Consider the following 23,372-nt stretch of genomic DNA (forward strand, 5'->3'; position numbering starts at 1 on the left):
AAAATCAATCATTTAAAGCAAAAGTGACCAAAAAATATCCAAACTAGACTGTTACTGTCTCAGAAAACCATGTGCAAAAGTAGTGGGGCCTTCAAACAACTTGCAATGCTAGTTTTTAGGCTGCTGGGATTAAAATATATTAAGATTTTCCCATAACCTGTACGAGTTATGGAAACCTTTATTGTGAACGTTCGCAATTTCTCATAACCCATACGGGTTATATAGAACTAGAATTTTTGGCCTTAGTTCTACATAATCCATAAAGGTTATGTAGAACTAGGAAAAGGAGAGGGGGAGAGGGAGAGGGAGAGAGATGGAGACAGGGAAAATGAGAGAGAGAGAGAGAGAGAGAGAGAGAGAGAGAGAGAGAGAGAGAGAGAGAGAGAGAGAGAGAGGGAGAGAGAGAGAGAGAGAGAGAGAGAGAGAGAGAGATTAGGGGAGAGGGGGTAAGAGAGATAATAGGAGATAGGAAGAGAGGAATAGAATAGGATAAGGATAAGGGGATGAAGAGAGAGTTAGAGACAAAGAGAGAAGGGGTTCAGAAGAGTGGGAGGGAGGGATATTGGTAAAAGGAAAGGGGGAGAGGGAGATTGGAAAAAGGAGAGGGAGAGAGAGGGAGATTGGAAAAGTGTGTGTGTTTGCGTGCGTGTGTGTGTGTGTGTGTGTGTGTGTGTGTGTGTGTGTGTGTGAGAGAGAGAGAGAGAGAGAGAGAGAGAGAGAGAGAGAGAGAGAGAGAATATGATAAGGAGAGGGGGAGAAATTGGGAGAGAGGAAGAGGGAGAGGGAGGTCAGAGATGGGGAGAATAGGATAAAGAGATGGAGAGGGAGAGAGAGGGTATAAGAGAGTGTGAGAGAGAGAAGGAGAGAGAGATAAGATAACGAGAGGGGGAGGGAGGGGGAGAGAAAGAGAAAGAGAGAGAAGGGGGAGAGGGTGAGAATAGGATATGATAATGAGAGAGAGAGAGAGGGAGAGAGAGAGAGAGAGAGAGAGAGAGAGAGAGAGAGAGAGAGAGAGAGAGAGAGAGAATAGGATAGGGAGAGAGAGAGTACGAGGAGAGGGTGATAGACATGAGGTAGAGAGAACGAGAAGGAGAAAAGGGTGAGAGAATCAAAAATAAGAAAAGTGTGAGGGGAAGAAAGATGAGATAGAACTCAAGGAGGATAATTAGGGCTCAAAATAGATGGATATGGTGATGGGGGAAGGAGGACAAGAGAGAGAGGAAAAGGAGAGATACATGCATGTATAAAAACATATATACATATATCTATATAAATATATGTATATATAACTATAGATATGTATATATATATATATATATATATATATATATATATATATATATATATATATATATATATATATATATATATATATATATATATATATATATATATATATATATATAAACACATATTATATAGGTATGTCTAAAATATGTGTAGTAAATGCTAAGTTTACAAGCATACATTATTATGTCTTCATAACCCGTACAGGTTTTGTGAAACACAAAAAATGTTTTTAGTTATAGATAATCCGTACGGGTTTTGTGAAACACAAAATAATGTTTTTAGTTCTACATAACCCGTATGGGTTATTTAGAACTACGAATAGTAATTTTTGTTTTTCAAAACCCGTGCATTTTTTGTGCTTGGTAATAGGGTTGGAAAACAATCCTAAGGCTTGCAAGCCCATTTCCCCCCATTTTTGTCCCTTTACATGTTTTTTCATCCTCCAACATGGTTTCTTGACTTTGTCGTCATCCGGTTTACAAATGATCAAGTGGGTATCTCTAAAATTGCCACCATAATCTCACACATCTTCTCAGTTTTCTGACCATATAATTTTTTCTATTTTTGGACAACATTAGCATAGTAAACTTTAATTTTCTTTATCAGTGCTTAGACAGTCTTCACAGACATATGTCTACCATTTTTTAAATAACTTTTGATATACTTGAAAAAATTATAAAGAAATTACATATTATTGTTATACACTAGATTATATACACTTTAAAATTAAAAAAAATTACATTTTTTATTATTTTGATGCAAGTTATGCCCAACGCACGAACATGTACCAAATTTTCAGGATGCGGTCACTTCAAAAAATCATAAAAAATAGAATACTCAGTGTAAAATTACTAAAAAATACATAACTTCTAGATACAAATCTTACCTATCATCCTACCAAAGGGTTTTGCCAAATACTAAATCTAAATATATATTTTGTGCAATGCACGGAAATAGCTATGTTATCTTTTTCTGAAAAAATCAGGAACAATTTTTCATGCGTGAAATCTTTGACCCTCTTAATCTTATCCAATTTTAAAAATATTTAGTACTTTAGAAACTAGATTCAGAGTACTGCAATTCTTATTCTTTTCTCAACTCCTATTTTTGAGTGCATGACCTTCAAATATCTCTTTGAAATTCAGGTTTACCTGTTTTTAGAAAAGAAAAAGAAAGTGGCCACTTATACCCCCCTTTTTGTTCAACATCTTGGTGCACTTACCCTCTCCTGCTAATTTTTCTTCCTCATCTTCACTCACATCTTCAACATGTAGACCTCTTCTTTGGACCATTTCAATAGCTTCCAACTGGGCTACAATTCCTCTCAACATTTCCATCACAGTAGGGTCTTCATTTCCATTTGCTCCACCACCTCTAACATTTCCTCTTCACACCATCTTCATCCCAGTCCTCCGTAGTTGTAGGATAGATCCTCAATCTACCATCCCACAAAAAAGTCTTTCACAACTCCACAATCTGTAGAATGAAAACTTGCTCTGATAACAATTGGTGTAGTCATGGTAGGAGGGTTCTCAACGAGACTAGTCTAGACCATGCAGCAAGAGTTAACACAATAGAAGTGACACAATGAATTGGAGGCAATACAGAAAGAATTTATTAAATCATGAAAATTAATTACAAATTGTCGGCAACATGCGGGCTCACAAGATTCGGCTCATAGGCCCGCTTACATATATGCTCTGTATATCCACACTTAAGCAAGAATGTGAGCCAACTCTGGACCTCCTAATCTTTAGATTTATCTTCTATGTTCTCCTACCTGATTTCTAAATTCTTAATTACATTGATTTATATGATCAAGAATGGTCCACGTTCATCCAAGATGAAACAAATGCCGATGAACAAGATGTAATGTGTAAAACAACAAGGTCGACCTCCACCAAAGAAATCCTTCCGAAAAATTCATAGAATGAAGTGTAGGCCCAAAGGAAGGTCGGCCACATACCAAGGAGCATTGGAAATAACAAACTGAAGCTCCACAAGCTTATACAAAAGTGATCCACAAGATTTGCCAATAGCAAATATGTCCAAGTAGTTATGGTGTTCCAAGCCAAAAAACTGTCTCAAATTCTGGAAGCGATAACTTGTCGAAAAAAGATCCAAACATCTCGTAGACTTAGGATAAGGTATATGAACATGTCCACGAACAAAATCCAACTCTAGAATATTCGGTGAGCAAATGCAAATAAATTGAGAAAGAAATGTTGAAATTACAAAACGGGAAACAAACTCAAAAGAAAATATTTTTGATTGATGCAAGATTGCCATGAACCAGGGATACTCGTGTATCAGTGATTTACTCATATGGAGTGAAATTTGAATTAGATAACATTACCAAATTATTCTCTCAAAATTCAGGGAAAAAGTATGGGACCAAGGAGCTCCAGCAACTTGGTCCTACTAACTTTTTTTTCGAATTTCTAGGGATGCAGGATAACGGGGTTTCAATGTCAAATCTAGCTCGGTGGATCAAACAATAATGCATATATATATGAAATGTGCCTTTGAATTTGAAATTAGGATAAGATTAAAACTAAATCAAGATGAACTGATAAAGCATACACCTAGGATTAAGTACTCAAACAAGAGTGTAATGATGTAATAAAGTGGAAAAAGACCCATAATAATAATTTAAATATCAATAAAGGTCACATAATTCATAGAGGAAAGGGAAATACTAAAATAGGTTCTAGGAGAATGTGAAACTGGATACACTAATTAAGGCGTACAATTTACGATGCTACATTTATCCCCTACTTTAGCAGAGTATGACCTTATGGTCATACTCTGAATAAGGTAGAAATGAAAAGCTAGAGAATCTATGAGCATGACAAACTAGGGATAGGATAAAGTTGAGGGATGACCAAGTGACCAAGCATAGGATCTTATTAATCCATGTAACTAACCTTCAATTATAAATAAAATCAAACCATGTCAGTACTAAAACACAAAGTTCCAAGTCAACTAGTTGTAGAGACCTCAAAAATCAAAATGTCTCAACTACTAATATCATTCTCGACATGTTATTGCAAGAGAACAAGTAGAATTATAAAAAGTAACAAGGATGTACAACAATTGAAAGCATAATAAACCATTATCCGACACTAGCAAAGTGTATTATGTTATGGGTTCATAAGAGAGGGAGATAAAATGTGTATCCCACAGGCTACCGAGTTGTGTTATATTAGGTAATCCATGTAGGAACGAACGGTCCGAATAGCTTAGCAAGTTGCACTATGCTAGTTCCACTCATCTTGCTAAAATGATGTCTGGTTTCAGGAGTAAATCATCTTGTCTAAGAGTTGGTCTAGTTTTGAGCATGCAACAAATCGTATAAGATAAGCAATTGAAAAACAATGTGCCTAGTTTCAAGAACGAAGCATCTCGTATAAGAGTTATGTCCGGTTTCAATAGTGTACATCTCGTATAATATAAATGATACAGAAAAGGAGGATGAGGATGTAATAATCCCATAAATTATAAATAGAATAGGGGTGAAACATGATTATAAAAAAATCCCATAAATGATAAATAGAATAATCCCATAAATTATAGGTAAGATGAGGATTAAGCATGATGATGTAATAATCCCTTAAAAGATAAATATAATAGGGATGAAAAATGAGTATAAAATAATCCCAAATTAATAATTGATAGTTAAAATTGAAGTAGGAGGCTATATATATGCCCCTTAATGTGTCACCATAGTCCTATATTTATCTATTAAGGTAGATCGAAACAAGGATACCTACCTTCAACACCAAGGAGATACCCACTAAGCAACAATGCATGTATTCCAAGATAGGAAGAGAGATGCTTGTGTAGAATTCATTTGTTTAAGAAAGGAAGAGATAATTGTAAGAGAGATATCTTGGAGCAAATACAAAAGGACCCTTTTGAAGGATGCATGATTGATAAAGGAGAAAGAGATACTTACATAAATATACCTACCTCCATGAGTAGAGTATATCCCTAATAAATATGACATCTAGGAATGGAAGGGGAGTAAGAATTTACACCTTTTCCAATGTTTAAGAAAAAGTGTATTATTAGTGAAGGATTGAATACTTTCACTAAGGAGAGTTGTTCATAAAAGGCACACCATTTTAGCAAAGAATAGGTAATAAACAAGGAATACACATGCACTCAACAAAGGAAAAGTGAATCCTTAGAAAGAATGAATGATTGAAAAGTTATTCTTTCCCCCAAGAAATGAGACAAAAATAAAAACACTATTACGTTGCTACCTAAGTATAATTACACCTGAAATTGTACTACCATAAATGACAAGGAGCCCCCAATAAATAAGATAGCAATGCCACATAGTGAGGAAAAACATAATAGGATCTCAAATGTTATGTGGAAGGAATAAGATGAGAGTCAAAATTATTATCATCAATTATTTGAATGATACCATTTACAATAACTTGTTGAATTTTATCCACTAAATCATGACATTCATTACTGGAATGGTCATGGATTTAATGATACTTGCAAAAAGGATTGTGTTGATTTTTCTTACGATTGTTTCTTTAATTTTTAAAGGGAGAGTAATCAAGTTTTCTTTAAGAAGATCATACAAAATAGTCTCTTATTGTGATGAGAAGTTGTAAGAATACATAGATGCATTAGACAATGGGGAAGGAGATGTCAACAAAGGAGGACTTTGAAAACCAAGACCTTCTTTGGAAATGTGTGATGTAGATTTATCATGACCATCAAAAATTTGTTGTACACATCCTAAACCATGTATATTATACCAATGTGTAGAATCGGATATGTGTGTTGAAATATCTAGAGGAGAGGGTTCATTCTTAGTTTCAAAGTCTAAAGATCCCCCATCATCATCAAGACATGTGTTGGGAGGAGAGGACATAAATAATTTAGAATAAGCTTGAATAAATGACACACAAGTCTCCTGCAAGGATTCATTCTTAGATTGAGATATCTTGTATCCGTTGAAGGAAGGTGTAAAGTTTAATGTACCCCAATTTCTTTATAAGGAAGCATCATTGATAGGAGATTATGTTGTTGAAGGAATCATAGTATTAAAGGCATAAATGCATCCTACTTCATCATGAACAAAATCATAAGGATTATAATCAACCTTGATTGTTCAAAGTTAATTGTTATATATAAATTTATTTGTGCTATGAAGAGTAGAAGGGGTTTCTTTCATATCATGAATCCATGGTTTACCTAGAAGAAGATTATAACTAAGATTGTTGGGCATGACATGAATAGGAGTACGTTAAGTCATAGGTCCTACTTTGATATATAATATAACTATACGAAGTAACTCTCTAGGAATATTATCAATTCCATGAGCACAAAGAGGATCAGGTTGAATAGAAGAATAATCCTAATTTATCTTATCTAATAATTCAACACAACAAATATTGAGTGCTGACCCATTAACAATTAAGGTACATCTTATGTTTTGTTTATAAATGCATAGAGTGACCATAGGAGGGTCATCTCTATTTTGTACTTCTATAGAAGGCAATTCATCTTTTAAGAATGTAATATCATTTGGTTTAGAATATGGATGAGGAACCACCTTATATGAAGCTTCTTGAATCAACTTATGGTATGAAGGTGAAGTTTGAATCAAATCCCAAAGGGAGATCTTATCTTAGAAGATATCACAAATTTTCTAAAAAAAATTGCATTCCTTATCAACATGTTTCTTAGGAAGAGAGGGGGAAGGAATGGAAGTGAGAAGAACATTGGGATCTTTCTTTTTGATACAAGCATTAAATGTGTGATGTAATTCAAAACCACATTTTTGTTCTAGTTGTCTTTCCATGTGACCTCTTTCACATATGTATTTTGCAACTTTAAGAGTATTGAGAAGTTTTCTAGACTTAGGCTTCTCATAACTAGAAACATGAATGGTATTGACTTTATTAAGTTCTTTTCTTTCCAAGGATACATATTTATAAGAGAGAATAAATGAAATTTCTAATTATTGAATCATCTTGCTCCAATGTATGATTATGGGTAAGACAAGACTTAGGAGAGGGACAAACATAAGTCATTAATGCTTAATCATGTCAACCACTTCAACATATTTTATCACAAAAGCTTCTTCACAAATAGGATTGATAGAAGCTAAAGGTTAATAAATTGGATTGTCATGCATCATAACATCCTTGTGAGTTTTTAAATATTTAGATGATGATTTAGAGGTAAGGGTGAATTCATCAAGAGTTTCATCCAACATCTCAGGGTAATCATACTAAATGACACACATTATGTAAATTAACCTTTGGAAAAATGATGTTTTAGAAGATGAGGTCTTAGGTTAAAGGAAACCATCAAGAGCCTCCTCAAGTTCTTCTCTACTATATACTTCTTTGAAAGGTTAGTCATCATAATCAAATGGATAATCAAAGGCATGAAAGTCTTGTGAAGAGTAATTTGACATTTTTTAAAATGCTAACTATTGCAAACAAATGACCTAATAAAGCATGTAAACACACAAAATGCATAAAACAAGATTTTTTTATTATTTATCTTTTAAGTTAAAATATGAAATGAATATAACTATAAGTGCATAAACTATATGAAAAACAGAATTAAGCACAAGATATGTCAGGTTCACCAAAATGTATGGTATAAAAATGGAATCGGGTAGGACATAAGACTAAGTTCCACTTTCATACCAACATCAAAATACAAAATCATTTGGAGGAATGATTGTATTTGACTAACTCTTGTAAAATAGAGTCAAATGACTATTCTAGGGTTTCTACTCCTTTTTTGTTATTGAAAGTGAATGATCTATGGAGGTATGTTGAAGTCACACAAAAATATGGCTAAGGTATGAAGAAACAAAATACTTAAGATGTTGTAAATAACTGATAGATAATTATAAGAGTTGTATAAGACATAGGACTAAGCAGGATATCTAATTGTGCACCTATGATTGAGATTTGATACTGGTTATGGTAGGATTAGGGAATTAGAACACCTTGGTCTTTTGAGGTTGAGTTGTTATTAGGAAGTATGCAAGTTGAAGTAGTTTGATAGCCATTTGTGAAATTTGATGTCGAATTCTAAGGACCAGGGTGTCCCAGTGCCTTGGTTGGTCCTAGGACAGGGGTGCTCTAGCACCCTATTCTCAAAAAAGCAAGTCCAAATATTGGGAACAAGTCTATATCAGGCTCCTGATATTTTCTTGGCTCTTCTAACTCCATTGGGTACTTGTAGCTATACACAAGAGTAAAGAAAGGGGGTTGTGGATAGGGGTTTTCCTTAGGTCAAACCCCAAGTTTGGAATTAACCTTAATTAAAAAAGAAATTGAACATGAATTGAATTGGAAAGTTTGTCTTTTGAGGGCAAGGAGTTGTAATGCTTGAATGTAGATGCTTATACCCTCAATAGATGATAGAATTGTTTTGCGATAAGACCTCCATGTGCTAATTCAATGACATGATAAATCACATAAAATCCATCATGAAATCATAGATAAAATATAACATGAAGTTGTCCTGATGTATTTTACAGCTCCTTAAATTAGATTTTCTCTTGAGGGAGAAGAATTGCTCTGGAATTGGATGATAATGTTCATATAAGATGTAATGTCTAAAATGAAGTGAGAGGGATGTCTTACATAGGGATTTCGTAATTAAAATAATCTTGAGGACAACTTAGATTTGTCATTTATTTGCACAGAGTGGAATTTGAATTAGATAATACCATCAAATTATTCTCTTGAAATTTAGAGAAAAAGTGTAGGACTAGGTAGCTCCGACAACCTAGTCCTATTAGCTTTTTTTTGTATTTCTAGGTATGTAAGATAATGGGATTTTAATATTGATTCTAGCTTGGTGACTCAAACCATAATGTATAGATATATGAAATGTGTCTTGGAATTTGAAATTAGGGTAAGATTAAGACTAAATTAGGATGAAATGATAAAAGGCGCATGAAGAATTAAGGTCCTAAACCAGAGTGTGATGATGTAATAAAGTGGAATATGACCCATAATATTAATTTAAGTATCAATAAAGGTCCCATAATGCATAGAGTAAAGGAAAATTCAAAAGTAGGTGCTAGGAGAGTGTGAAATTAGACACGCTAATAAAGGTGTACAATTTATGTAGCTACAAGAGTTTAAAATAGGGTTACATTTTAATATAAACGTGTCCAATTCATCTCTCTTGATTGATTATCTTATGTATTTTTCCATTAATATTTCTAGTTCATTATGAATTCTTGAGACTTGTCACTTAATGACTACCCTTCGTTGACTAGACATTTTTCTTCATGCGCTAGTTGAGCACACGACTCTTCATATTTTATATTTTTAAAAATTTATTAGAGTTATCTATCCCTCTTATAAGGGGTTCATACATCTTCAAAGAATTTATAAGATTGTTTGAAAAAATATTAATGATCTTTATATCCTTTCCCAAAGAAGAAAGTTCATATTTTTCTCCTTTAATTTGCTTAGATGAGGGACGAGGTCTTGTGAATTTGATAATTTTTTACTATACAATTCTATGGTGGGATTTAGGTCCATACATTGTTTGAATTTTCCTATGTACTTTTCAAAATAAAGGTCATGCTTATCCTCCAGTTCTCTCATGTCAGACTTTTGAAAAAAAATCTTTAAAAGTGTAATCTTGATCAATGTTACTATTTTTCATCTCTTTATCGCATTCTTCTTGATCATTTCCAGAGCTTGTTTACCATCACTTACAATTTCATAGTAATTTTGAAGTGATAGAAAAATCTCCAAATGAGACATCCAATCATTATATTTTTTCTATCTAATTAAATTGTAGGTATATACCTTGATGGAATCCATTATGTTAAGTTCCCTCTTTTATACATAAGAATGAAACAATATTCAAAATCCTCGATGCACACATTTAACAAAAATGTAAATCTCTCTCCAATTTATCAAATTAACATTCTTTTCTTTGGTGCAATATTAATTACTTCCATCACCACAAAAATAATTGCTAGTTTTACTCACAACTTAATTGCAACCTACATAATTCAAAATCTACACTACAAAAACTACATATCGCTGCCCAAAGTTTAATAATGCTTTTATATCATATTCAATAAACACCGGCCATGATACTTAAACTAGACATGATGAAGGCTTATGATAGAGTAGAGTGGGGGGCTTTATGTGTTGTTCTTGAGAAGTTAGGTTTTTCTAAAGCCTGGGTCAAATGGATTCATGGATGTATTTCTTCTGCAAGATTCTCAATTTTAATTAATGGTTCTCCTTGTAGTTTTTTCTCTTCCACCAGGGGTTTGAGACAGGGAGATCCCCTTTCTCCCTTTTTTTTAATTCTCCTAGTTGAAACCTTTAGTTGGGCTATTAGGGATGCTAAAGTGGGGGGGCTTTGGAAAGGTATAAGGATTCATAATATTCCCCAAAGTATTTCTCATTGTCTCTTTGCAGATGATACTCTGTTATTTGGACATGCTTCATTAGTTGAGGCAAAAGTGATTAAAGGAATAATACAAAATTATGCATCATTTTCTGGTCAGAAAGTGAATGGTGATAAATCAAAGATTTTCTTTCTTAATACATCACAACTGGTTCAGCACAGGTTGCAATCCTTTTGGGGATTTGAGACCAGAAATCTTCCATGTACTTACCTTGGGATTCCTTTCTTTGTTAAACAGGATAAGATTGGTTTTCGGGATAAGATTATTTTAGTCATTTCTAAAAGAATTCTCTCATGGAACCATAGATGGTTAACTTTGGTGTGTAAAATTGTTCTCATCAAGTCTATTTTGAATGTTGTTCCCATATATTTCATGTCTTTTTTGAAGTCTCCAAAAGCAGTTATTGTTAGTTTACAAGATACCCTTAGAGATTTTCTTTGGAACAATAATAAAGATGGCAAGAAAAAATTCCCTTTAGTTGCGTGGGATAAGGTATGTTTGCCTAAGGAACTTGGGGGAATAGGAATTCAGAGTCTAGAGAATCAAAATTTAGCCTTAGGTGCTAAGTTGGTTTGGAATTTATATGAGAAGCCTAGCTCCTTATGGGCACAGATTATGTTTGCCAAATATTTAAATAAAGGACCGAGAGAGTACATTTTTAAAGTCTCAAATTTGCCTTTGGGTTCTGCCATTTGGAATTTGCTTTGTAAATGTAGATCATTTATTTTGCCTCATCTCTCATGGATTGTTCACAATGGTAGAAAGGTCAGCTTTTGGGATGAAGTATGGAATAGATACACACCTTTGGTGAATATTAGGGATTGGTCTCCTCTAATTACTATTCTTTCCTCCCTTTGGGGTATTTTTGTATCAGATTATTTTGAAATTGTGACTAGTGGACCCCTTAAGCTAGCTAGATGGAAGTCGATTGATTTCTTAGATGTTGATCAAAGTATGAAATTAGATTTTGAGAAGATTTTGGGGGATAGAATTGTATTTCTTTCTGATTTTGAGGATGAACTTATTCGGACAGAGAATATTTTTGGTAAGTACACTGTTAAATATGGTTACAACTCTCTTATGGTTGCTAAGGATTTGTCATCCATGCCATATAAACTTTGTTTTGGCATTCGGCTTGACTTCCTAAAGCTGGAGCCTTTGCTTGGTTGGCAGTTCAGGATAGAGTCCTTACACGTATGCGACTTGATAGGCTTGGTATTACTACTGTTTTCCCTTGTGTCCTTTTAACAAAAATTTGGAATCTTCTTCACACTTGTTCCTACATTGTGATTATGCTTATGAATGTTGGCAGTGGTTGTTTGAGAAGTTAAACATATCCTTTGTTATTGGTAAGGATCTCATTTACCATTTTAGATCTTGGCCCTTTATGTTTGCCTCATCTTTTTATGCATGCCTTTGGATCATATCTCCATCTATTGTGATTTGGAATATTTGGCTAGAGCGAAACAATAGGATATTTAATAAAAAAATTCTCCTGTGTCTGAAGTTCTATTAAAAATTGAGTCTTCAATCTTTGAGGTTGCTTTGTCATTTATTTATAAGAATTTGGACAATCTTACTTCTTTTTTGCACTGGGATAGTAGAGTTACTAAAGCTTGGAAGATGTTGTCAGTTTTACCCTCTCATGGTTCAATTTTGAAAAAGAATGATGCAATAGGTAAGAGATGCTCTGCTAGATGGAAACCTCCTCCGAAGGGGCACTTTAAACTGAATTTTGATGGGGCCTCTTGTGGTAACCCTGGGTCAGCTGGGGTAGGCATGGTAATTTATGATCACAATGCAAATTTTATTCGAGTAAGTGTCACGCTATTGGTTTTAAAACTAACAATTATGCGGAATTTCATGCTTTGTCTTTTGGATTGGATATGGCAATCTCTTTGGGAATTAAGGACTTAATAATTGAAGGTGATTCTATGGTGATTATTCAATGTGTTATGAAAAAGAAATCAAATTGTTGGAATTTGCGATATATACTTGATCTAATTTTACAAAAATTAGAATTGTTTGAATCTTTTTTGTTATCCCATTGTTACAGAGAAGTTAATAAGATTGCAGATTATTTGGCAAATTTAGCCATTGATAGCAATGCTAATCAGCGAGAGGTGGGTTTTGAGGAAATTCCTTCTCGGGTATGGGAAGGTTTGCAGTAATAGTTATGTGATTTTCTTGAGTAATGTTGATGTAAAATTTTATGATAATTATTCCCGCTTTCCCATTTCATTTCAAGTATTCATGTTCGTTGTCTGGAGGAGTGTTCGAGCTCATGGTATTTGATACAATAGTGTTTTTCCAAAGGTTTTTGATGCTTTCTTTTTTGGTAGGAAGGTTTTTGGCTCATGGGATTTGGCACAGGGCTTTGGAAAATTCGGTCTTCTTCCATTGAAAGAAACTGTGGAGTCTACATTTGAAAATTATATGGGCTCTATGTAAAACTGATATTATATGTGTTGTGACCGCATTTTGTATGTGGTTTTGTACAGGGTGTATAAACTGATCTGCTAGATACTATAGGTTTATTTTATGAGCTGTGACCAGAGGTTTTCTTCCCATAGTTCTTTCCTCTAGTATGCTCTTTGAATCCTGTGTAAAAAATAAAATAAAAAAATATTAATAAAAAAGTTTGGTAGAATAATCCACTTTTATTGAAAAATAAATAAATAAATAAAATATTAAAAAAAAATGCAAAAACACAATAAATAAATAAACACTTAAATATATTATATTTGTACCATATTTTAAAATCTTATACACATCTCTAGAATATCCTAGAATGACTAGTAGAAACCTCTAAAGTGAAAATCTAGAAACAAATAGAAGTTTTCATGTGCTAAATTTTTCTACAAAATAGAATATACAATAAATAAATAGTCTCTACCACTATACGATTGACATTAGAATCACTAGTATGTATCTAACTTCAAAAAATTTAAAATTTTTTTAAAAAATTCTATCTTCTTAGAAGGGAAGTCGAACCATAAAAGCTAATTAAAATAAACCTTGGATCTGAACTCACTTTTTTCCCAATTATATCAGTCTCCAAAGAGTTCACCTATTAGTCTTCTGAGAATTACATAACATATTCATGCTACCTCATACGGATTGAAGCATATTCATGCTCCATACCCTGCAGACTTTAATATTAACTATTTTATAATATAATATATTTTTTTTAAACAGAGGTTTTATATATCATTGTACAATGTAAATTATAATTAATGAAAAAGCCTATTTTTCTGATTCTTGCTCTAAATTTTTTCTCTGTTTTTTTCTTTTCAGAGATTCATATTTTGTTTTGCATTGTAAATTTAGTTAAAATTTTACTATATAGCCCATGTTATTATAAGGAGGCAAAAATAAAAAGTAATCTCTCTGAAATCATTTAGACTTATTTTTACAATGTTTAGTGGCTACCCAAATCTAACTTTTGAGCAGATATATCGATATTTTCCTGCTTCTTTGGTTGAAGAGTGGGCAGGGAAGACTTCACACACTTGTTTTCACAATGTTTAGTGGCTACTTAAATCAAAATTTTGAGCAGATATATCAATGTTATCGTGCTTCTTTGGTTGAAGAGTGGGCAGGGAAGACCCACTTGCAGAGCGGGGACAAAATTATAATGCCTCCTTCAACTCTTGATCGTCTTGCAGCTTTACACATAGACCATCCAATGCTATTTTGAGCTTCAAACCCTAAGCACAAACCGCATCTCGCACTGTGGAGTACTTGAGTTTACTTTGGAGGAAGGAAAAATTATTATGCCCAATTGGATGATACAAAATATGAGCTTAACAGAAGGCGATCTGGTTCAAATCAAAAGTTCCAGTCTTCCCAAAAGGATGTATGTCAAATTTCAGCCCCATACAAAGGATATCCTTGACATACCCAATCCAAAAGTTGTCCTGGAGACCACTTTAAGGAATTTCTCTTGCCTGACCATAGGCAATACTATTGTAGTATCTTATAACCACAAGCAGTATTTCATCAATATAATTGAGACAAATCCTGCGTGTGCTATCACTGTTGTTGAAACTTTTGATACTCCTCTCGATTACAAAGAACCCCACGAGGTAACAAGAACCAAAGCACCTTGAGATGAGGCAAAGGACCAATCAGAGGTTAAATTTATTCTATTTTCTGGAGTTGGCAGGCTTTTGGATGGAAGTACAACTACTATTTCTTGATGCTGCATGTCCAAGCTCTTCCTCAACTGTCCTCAACTGTCCAACAATCTCAATATACGTCTCAGTCTGGCAAGCCAGAGAAACTTTTATTTGGTTCAAATGCAGGCAACAATGAAGTTGGTGTAGCAAAGGCATCTGAGGAGACCAAGAAGAAAAAAACAAAGTTTCAGGCTTTTACGAACAAAACGTATTCACTGTTCATGTTATGTCTGCATTCATGTCAATTATCGCACTTGTTTGATATATTTTTGGGTTTCTCTAATATAACTTATCTAAGCATTTAGAGCTGTAATGTTTTCTTTCATGCTATAAAATTCAGTGTAGAAAACAAAAAATAATCTCTATCATGAAAGCTAGATCATAATTTCACTATTAGATACACTTTATTTCAATTAAAGGTCATTAATTTTAACATTACTTCAAACTAATGGTTAATGAGAGAATGAATAAATAATACTAAAGAATTAGCATCTCTTGGCATTAGGTTTCTATCCATTCTTCATACTCCTCACTAGGCGAGTATACATCATCTAGTCTTTAACTTGTCCATTTTAGTTGTGCATCTAGTATTTACACAATTTTTGACTTTATTTTTCACCTAATAATTTACAAGATGTTTGTAACTATTTAAATTTTGTTCTAGTGAAAAAAATCTTTTCAATTATATGGTATATTGGAGAGGAAGAGGAAACAACAAATTTACACTTAGGATACCTTTGGAATATATATAGAGAAGAATAAATGATTGTAAAAGGACAAGTGGATGAATAAAATAGTATGAAATTGGAAACATACTACAATTTTTAGCACCAATGAAGTTATCTAAAGCTATTTGAATCATAGTTGGGATAAGATTTTCAAAAGGGTTGTTGGTATTTTTCCCAAGAGTGATAAGAGTAATATTCATTGAAAAGGATTCAAATCGACAAATCTACAACCTCCATAATTTAGTGGGATTATTGTTGGAATCAAGGAACACTGTGAAGGGGGTGGCGAAGGGGGAGGGGGGGGAGGATTGTGTTGGCATTTTTAACCTGATTCTTCAACCATCTAACACAATTCAACAAAAGAAAGATGCAAACACATAAGGCAAACATCGCCAACACCATAACACCAAATTTATAGATGGAAACGTGATTAAGGGGAAAACTACAATGGGAACCTACCCACAATGAAATAATACCCTATTAGGAGTAAATGTAAATATTACAATGGGGAATGCACATGCATTCAAGCACAGTGCCTAGAGTTCACTGCTAAAATTGCAATAAGGGCTACAACACCGAAAGGTTACTGCCACACAAATGATTACATATAATAATTGGAATGTTTGAACTGATAAACAACATCTACAAATTCCAAAAATAGTTTTGGTTAGCACAAAATACTCTATTATGCAACACTGCTTTGTTATGATATTATGTTGTGTATCGGAGCTCAAATTGTTTAATCGCGCACTTGAAACTACACATAATCACTTATATACCCTTCAAACCTAACCATCTATTATCAAAATAATCAAATCAATCATGTGAGAATAACCGATGGACAACTGGGAGGGGGGGGGGGGTGAATCATTTGTCAACAGATTATATTAATCAAACCACTTTATAACCTTTAACCGGAGCACACAAACAATGAATACTAGAATAGACAAAACAGATACCGGTAAGTGATAAAACTTAATAATGAAAAAAATAATTAACATGATGCAACCATACCACATAACACCCTGATTTGTACATGGAATACCCGGTAAAGGGAAAAACCATGGTGGGAAGCCTACCCATAGTCAGATGATACTTTTGCAGAAACAATGTGATACAATAAGGGGTTTGGACATGCAGGAAGGCACACTGCCTAGAGCGGAATGCTCATTACAAACGAGACTCATTGACTACAGAGAGGTTATAACCACCTCAAGATAATTGGACAACAATCTAGAAGAATGAACTTCCAGTGATAACATCTACCATGCCTGATTATAGTCCTGGTTAAGCTCAATACTAGATGCCCTTGACCTCTTACATAAACACAATTAGATCACCTATGGTTGACCAAATCTCTTTCGCATATGATATTTCTTTCCACGACCAAGACCATTACAACCACGATCTATAGTGAGATCTTACAACAATTTATACAAACCCTAAGGCATAAGCCAATTAGGTCGGCCACATAAAAGATATCACAATAAGATCATTACATACATCCATACTACAATGATATGCCATGTCAGCTTTAGACCAGAACAATATTAACCAATCCATAAATCATCTCGGTAACGTGTACAGAACATGTTGACATGATACTGATCCATAAACTAGATAGGTATCGGACCTAATTTAGGTCCACCATGCCAAAACGATGTCCCGAATCAATCAAAGAACAATCAAGGATCACCTTTTGCATCCCGAATTCCATCTAGAAGCCGCACCAACACCACTTATCCATCCTGTCAAAGATTCTCAATAAAAGCTCTGCCGATAAATGTTGGTATTATGGATGTGTTGCATTGGTTTTGTCATTGATGTCAACACTTATCAACACTTATTAGCATTGGAGATCTTTGGTTATGTTCACCGACATGTTTAGTGACTTATGCATAGTCACCAATATTTGGTTTACCAGCAGGTTATATTGTTCACCGACACTGAGGAAGATCTATTATCATCTGGAGATTACTTGGTTATGTCAAAGACATGGTTTGGACACCTGGTTTTGGATATATGGTTATTGGACTAATCAAGTTGGACAAATTGGTCTAGGTTATGGACCGACAAGCGTTATCTATTCCAAATCAGCACAACACGTTATGGAGATGATTTATTGATTGGTTATTATTGTAAATGCATTAAGCCGACATGATGCATCACATATTGATTCATTTGTAATTGATTTAATTGTAATATTCTTAGTGAGCCGACCTACACATTTGGTCTTAGGTTTTGGTATATATGTAAGATCTCATTTGTGAGATTATGTAGAAGTGTGGAAGAGGAATGTAATAAGGTATATGCGAATATAAGTAGAGCTACTCCCACATACATCATTTGAAGATTCAAGGAAGGTTTGAAGAAGACAATCAAAGCTTAACCAGTACTGAACTATAATATGAAGATGATATTTTGAGTAGTACATTATCATTGGATTTAACCATCCAATTGTAGTCAGTGTGACTCCCATTTTGTGATTGAGCAGTGAGCTCTAGGAAGTTGGCCTTTTTGCATGCGCAAACCCCATTTATACACACATACTATCTGCAGTAGTATCATCTGATTGTGGGTAAGGTTTCCAACAGTGGTTCTTCCCCTTACAGGGTTTCTACATATAAATATATGTGTTATGTATGTTGTTTGTCTTTCAGTTTCATGCATTAAACTTAACCGATACTGTTATTAACTATTAAACTGTCAACCGATATTAAGTTTGGTTTACCGGTATTATGCATCAAGTTTTATTAAGTTATATTTGGGTTGAAATTAATAGACAACTAATTCACACACCCCCCCCCCTCTCAGTTGCCTCCAGGTCCTAACAATTGGTATCAGAGCTAAGTCCACTTTTTGCAGAAGTTTAACATCTTGAGGCTTGATTCTATGGCAACTAACTATTGTAGGAAGGACAATTCAAAACTTAATGGAACCAACTATGCTATATGGAACATCATAATGGAAACACATTTGAATTTCATTGGTAGAGACATATGGGATGTTACAAAGAATAGCTATGTTGGTCCTACATAGAGTCAACCTAATCCACCAAACTTGGCTAAAGATCAAGAGAATGATTGAAAAGCAAGAGAAGCACTTTTGAGCAGATTGTCAGATCAGCAAATCATGGGATTATCAGACCGATCTATTGCTAAAGCTATTTGGGACAAATTGGAGACTTTGAATGAAGGTGATACCACTGTCAAAATTGCAAAACTGGAATGCTTCTGGGTTAGCTATGGAAATTTGAAAAATGGAAGAAGATGAAAGGATTTCTGCTTCTATGGAAAGAGTTAATGAAATTGTTTTGGGTATACAATTTTGTGGAGGATCCTTAAGTGAAGATGATATTATTTCTAAAGTTTTATGAGCATTTACACCAGCATACAAAAATGAAAGTAATTGCTATTAATGAATTGAGAACAATGCCTAATACATCAGTATCTAGAGATACCTTGGTTGGAAAACTTTCAGCTTTTGAACTTGAGGAATTTGGTCCTATTGCTACAATTAAGACAAATTTAGCTTTCAAATCATCATCGTCTGCAGTATCGTCATCATCATCTGAGAAATCTGATTGGAAAGCACTTTATGCAAGAGAACTTGAAGACATCAGAAGGGAAAATGAAGAACTTGAAGAGCTTGAAGCACTATTTGCAAGAAAAATGCCTAAAGGTCTAGTTGGAAGTAAGTATAAAGGTAAAGCACCATTTAAATGTTTTAATTGCAATAAAATTGGTCATATGGCATCTAGGTGTCCTTATAGACATACAAGATTGAAAGAAGAAGCTAAAAGAGCATATAAGACTAACCCTGAATATCAGAGATACATATTTAAGAAGAATAGAGACAAATCATGTTACTGTGTTGATGAAGGAGTTACAAATGATTCTGATGAGGAACCGACAGACAATGGATGGGATTTTTTTGCAATAACGGAAGATCAACTGGTACCTACTGTACAACCGGTAGAGCAGGCCCTGACAGCTAAAATTGAAGAAAAGGATGAATGGATCATTGATTCCGGATGTTCACATCATATGACTAGTGATAAAAGTAAATTCTTAAACTTTGAGAAATACAACAGAGGTCTAGTAAGATTTGGGGATGATAAAGCTTGTTTGGTCAAAGGAAAAGGCACTATATCTTTTGATGGTAAGCACAATACTGGCAATGTTTATTATGTTGAAGGTTTGAAGCATAATCTTTTGAGTGTTGGTCAATTAGTTGAGAAGGGATTTTAGTTACAATTCAAGAATGATAAATGCAAAATCATGAATAGAACTGGTTTGGAAATTGCAACTGATAATTAGACTAGAGGTAATATCTTTCATTTGAATAACAATGAGAAGACATGCTTGATTGTACATATTGATGAAAGTTGGTTATGGCATAAGAGACTTTTTAATGTAAATTTTGATTGCATTGTGAAGATCAGTACAACTAAGGCGGCAAGGGATTTACCTAAGATTGTAAAACCTCACAATCCGGTATGTAAGGAATGTCAATTTGGAAAGCAAGTTAGAGCAACTTTTAAGAGTATTCTAGAGAAATCCAATAATGTTCTTGATTTAATTCATACTGATTTATGTGGTCCGACAAGAACTAGAAGTTTACAAGGAGATAGATATTTTATGCTACTCATTGATGATTATTATAGAATGTGTTGGGTTACTTTTCTCAGGGAGAAATCAGAAGCTTATAGGAAATTCAAATTATTCAAGGCAATGGTAGAGAATGAAACTAGTAAGAAAATCAAATGTTTAAGATCAGATCAAGGAGGTGAATTCACATCTAAGGAATTTAATACATTCTATGAAGTGAATGGAATCAGAAGACAGTAATCAACACCTCGGACTCCCCAGCAGAATGGAGTTGTGGAAGGAAGAACAAAACTATTCTGGATGTAGCTAGAAGCATGATATTAGAAGCAAACCTACCTCTTGTATATTGGAGAGAAGCAGTGAATACAATGGTTTACACATTCAATAGAGTTCACATCAAAGGTGAAACTGGTAAGACCCCTCACGAACTATGGTTTGGTAATATTCCTACTCTTAAATATTTTAGAATATTTGGAAGCAAATGTTATATTAGGAGAGATGATTATATTGGTAAATTTGATCCTAAAATTGATCAAGGAATATTTCTTGATTATTCATCTAAGAGCAAGGCATATAGATGTTTCAATAAAAGATTGTAGAAAATCATTGAGAGTGCAAATGTGAAGATTGATGAATAGTTTAGAGGTAATTAAAGGTATATGGACTCTGAACTGGCAATTGAAATAATCACAAATGAACCTACACTGAATACACCGGTACAAAATGTAGATCCAGTCACACCGGCATCATCTGAGAATTCAACGATGACTGAAGAACAAAAGCAAGTGAATACACCCAGGTATGTAAGATTGAATCACTCTAAAAGTCAGATAATTGGGAATAAGGATCAAGGAGTTATGAAAAGAGGAAGATTGACAAATGACGAGGTATGCTTAATTTCTCAAATTGAAGCAGCAACAATTTTTGAGGCATGTGAAGATAAACATTGGATTAAAGCTATGGAAGATAAATTGGAACAAATTGAAAAGAATAACACATGGACATTGGTTCCCCGACCTAAAAAAAAAAATTGTAATTGGAACTAAATGGATATTCAGAAATAAACTTAATGAATATGGTAAGGTAATCAAAAACAAAGCAAGATTAGTGTGTAAGGGATATTCACAGAAATAAGGAATTGATTACAATGAAACCTTTGCACCGGTAGGTAGAATTCAGGCAGTCAGACTATTTCTAGCATTTGAAGCACATAAGAACTATAAAGTATATCAAATGGATGTTAAATGTGCATTTCTGAATGGTGATCTTGAAGAGGAAGTTTACATTGAACAACTTGATGGATTTTCTTTGACAAATGAAAAAGATATGGTTTGCAAGTTAAGCAAATCTTTATATGGATTAAAACAAGCTCCCAAAGCTTGGTATGCTAGATTGGACAAATATCTTTTGAAGTTTGGTTACGCTAAAGGTAATGCTAACAACTTATATTTCAAAGTGACTAATGATGACATCTTGGTTATTGAAGTTTTTGTTGATGATATCATTTTTGGAGGAAAAGATGGATTGTGTAAAGACTTTTCTAATAAGATGCAGGAAGAATTTGAAATGTCTATGATTGGGGAGATAAAAAAAAAATTAGGATTGCAGATTTCATACACTGATAAAGGTATATTCATATGTCAATCAAAGTACTTGAAAGAATTACTAAAGAAATTTGGTATGGAAAACTCTAAACCGGTGAGTACTCCTATGACCACAACTGATAAACTATCATTGAAGGATGAATCAACACCTATTAATCCGAAAGGATATAAAGCTATGATTGGAGGTTTACTGTATTTGACACAAACAAGAACTAATATTATGAATGCAGTATGTATTGTTTCAATATTTAAGAGTAATCCTAAGGAAAATCATGAATCAGTAGTGAAAAGGATTTTTCGGTATCTACAAGGCACAACAAATCTTGGTTTATGGTATGCTAAAGATGAAATTTTTTATTTATGTGCATACACAGATGCAAATTGGGCAGGAGATGTAGATGACAAAAAAGGCATCATTGGTGGAGCATTCTTTCTTCGTAGTAGATTGATTTCATGGTTGAGCAAGAAATAGAGTTGTACATCATTATCAACAGCAGAATCAGAATATGTTGCAGAAGCAACTAATTATACTCAAGCATTATGAAATAAGAAAATGTTGAAGGACATAAAGGTAAAATGAAAAGAACCTATAATCATGTACTATGATAATATGGCAGTAGTTGATATATCAAAGAATCTGGTATTTCACTCTAAAACTAAACATGTTTCTATCAAATTTAATTTTTTGAAAGAGAATGTTGAAGCAAAAGAAGTGAAACTGGTTTATGTGAATACTAAAGAGAAGATTGCAAATATCTTTACTAAGCCTTTGCCTAAGGAAAGTTTTGAATATCTCAGAGAGAAGCTTGGGGTTATACCGTCACTAGTAGAAACTTAGATAGTTGGAGATTGACTTCAAACCGACAGGAATTAATAGAGAAACCTTTTTCCAGATTTGATGAAGGAGAGCTACTTCTCAGGGGGAGCAGTTGGATAAGTTGGTATTTATAATTAGTTCTATTAACTAATTGTATCTTGTTTTTGTATTGCTTTGGCATTTGATGTCAAAGGTGGAGAGATATATATGGAAAAACACATTATCTTTTGGATGTATTTTGATTTCTGGTAATTGATCTCTTTGGGAGATTGGTTTTTTTTGTTTTTTGGCATTTCTGCTTTGGCACTTAGATGGTTTTTCATCTTGTGTTGCCATCAATGCCAAAGGGGGATATTGTTGGTATTATGGATGTGTTGCATTGATTTTGTCATTGATGTGAACACTTATCAACACTTATTAGCACTGAAGATCTTTGGTTATGTTCACTGGCATGTTCAGTGACTTATGCACAGCCACCGGTATTTGGTTCACTGGCATGTTATATTGTTCACTGGCACTCAGGATGATCTATTATCATCTGGAGATTACTTGGTTATGTCGAAGACATGGTTTGGACACTTGGTTTTGGAGATTTGGTTATTGTTCCAATTGAGTTTGCATATTTGTTGTTACCGACAAATTGGTCTAGGTTACGGACTGGCAAGCATTATCTATTCCAAATCAACACGTCACGTTATGG

The 23,372-nt window shown here is 33.8% G+C and overlaps 1 pseudogene; it reads left to right on the top strand.

Moving 5' to 3' along the window:
• The first annotated feature begins 14,285 nt into the window (after nt 1-14,285).
• Nucleotides 14,286-23,372, top strand: part of LOC131856665 (uncharacterized) — a 44,849-nt pseudogene continuing 35,762 nt past the window's right edge.

Source organism: Cryptomeria japonica, chromosome 7, assembly GCF_030272615.1.
Source record: "Cryptomeria japonica chromosome 7, Sugi_1.0, whole genome shotgun sequence".
Classification (NCBI taxonomy): domain Eukaryota; kingdom Viridiplantae; phylum Streptophyta; class Pinopsida; order Cupressales; family Cupressaceae; genus Cryptomeria; species Cryptomeria japonica.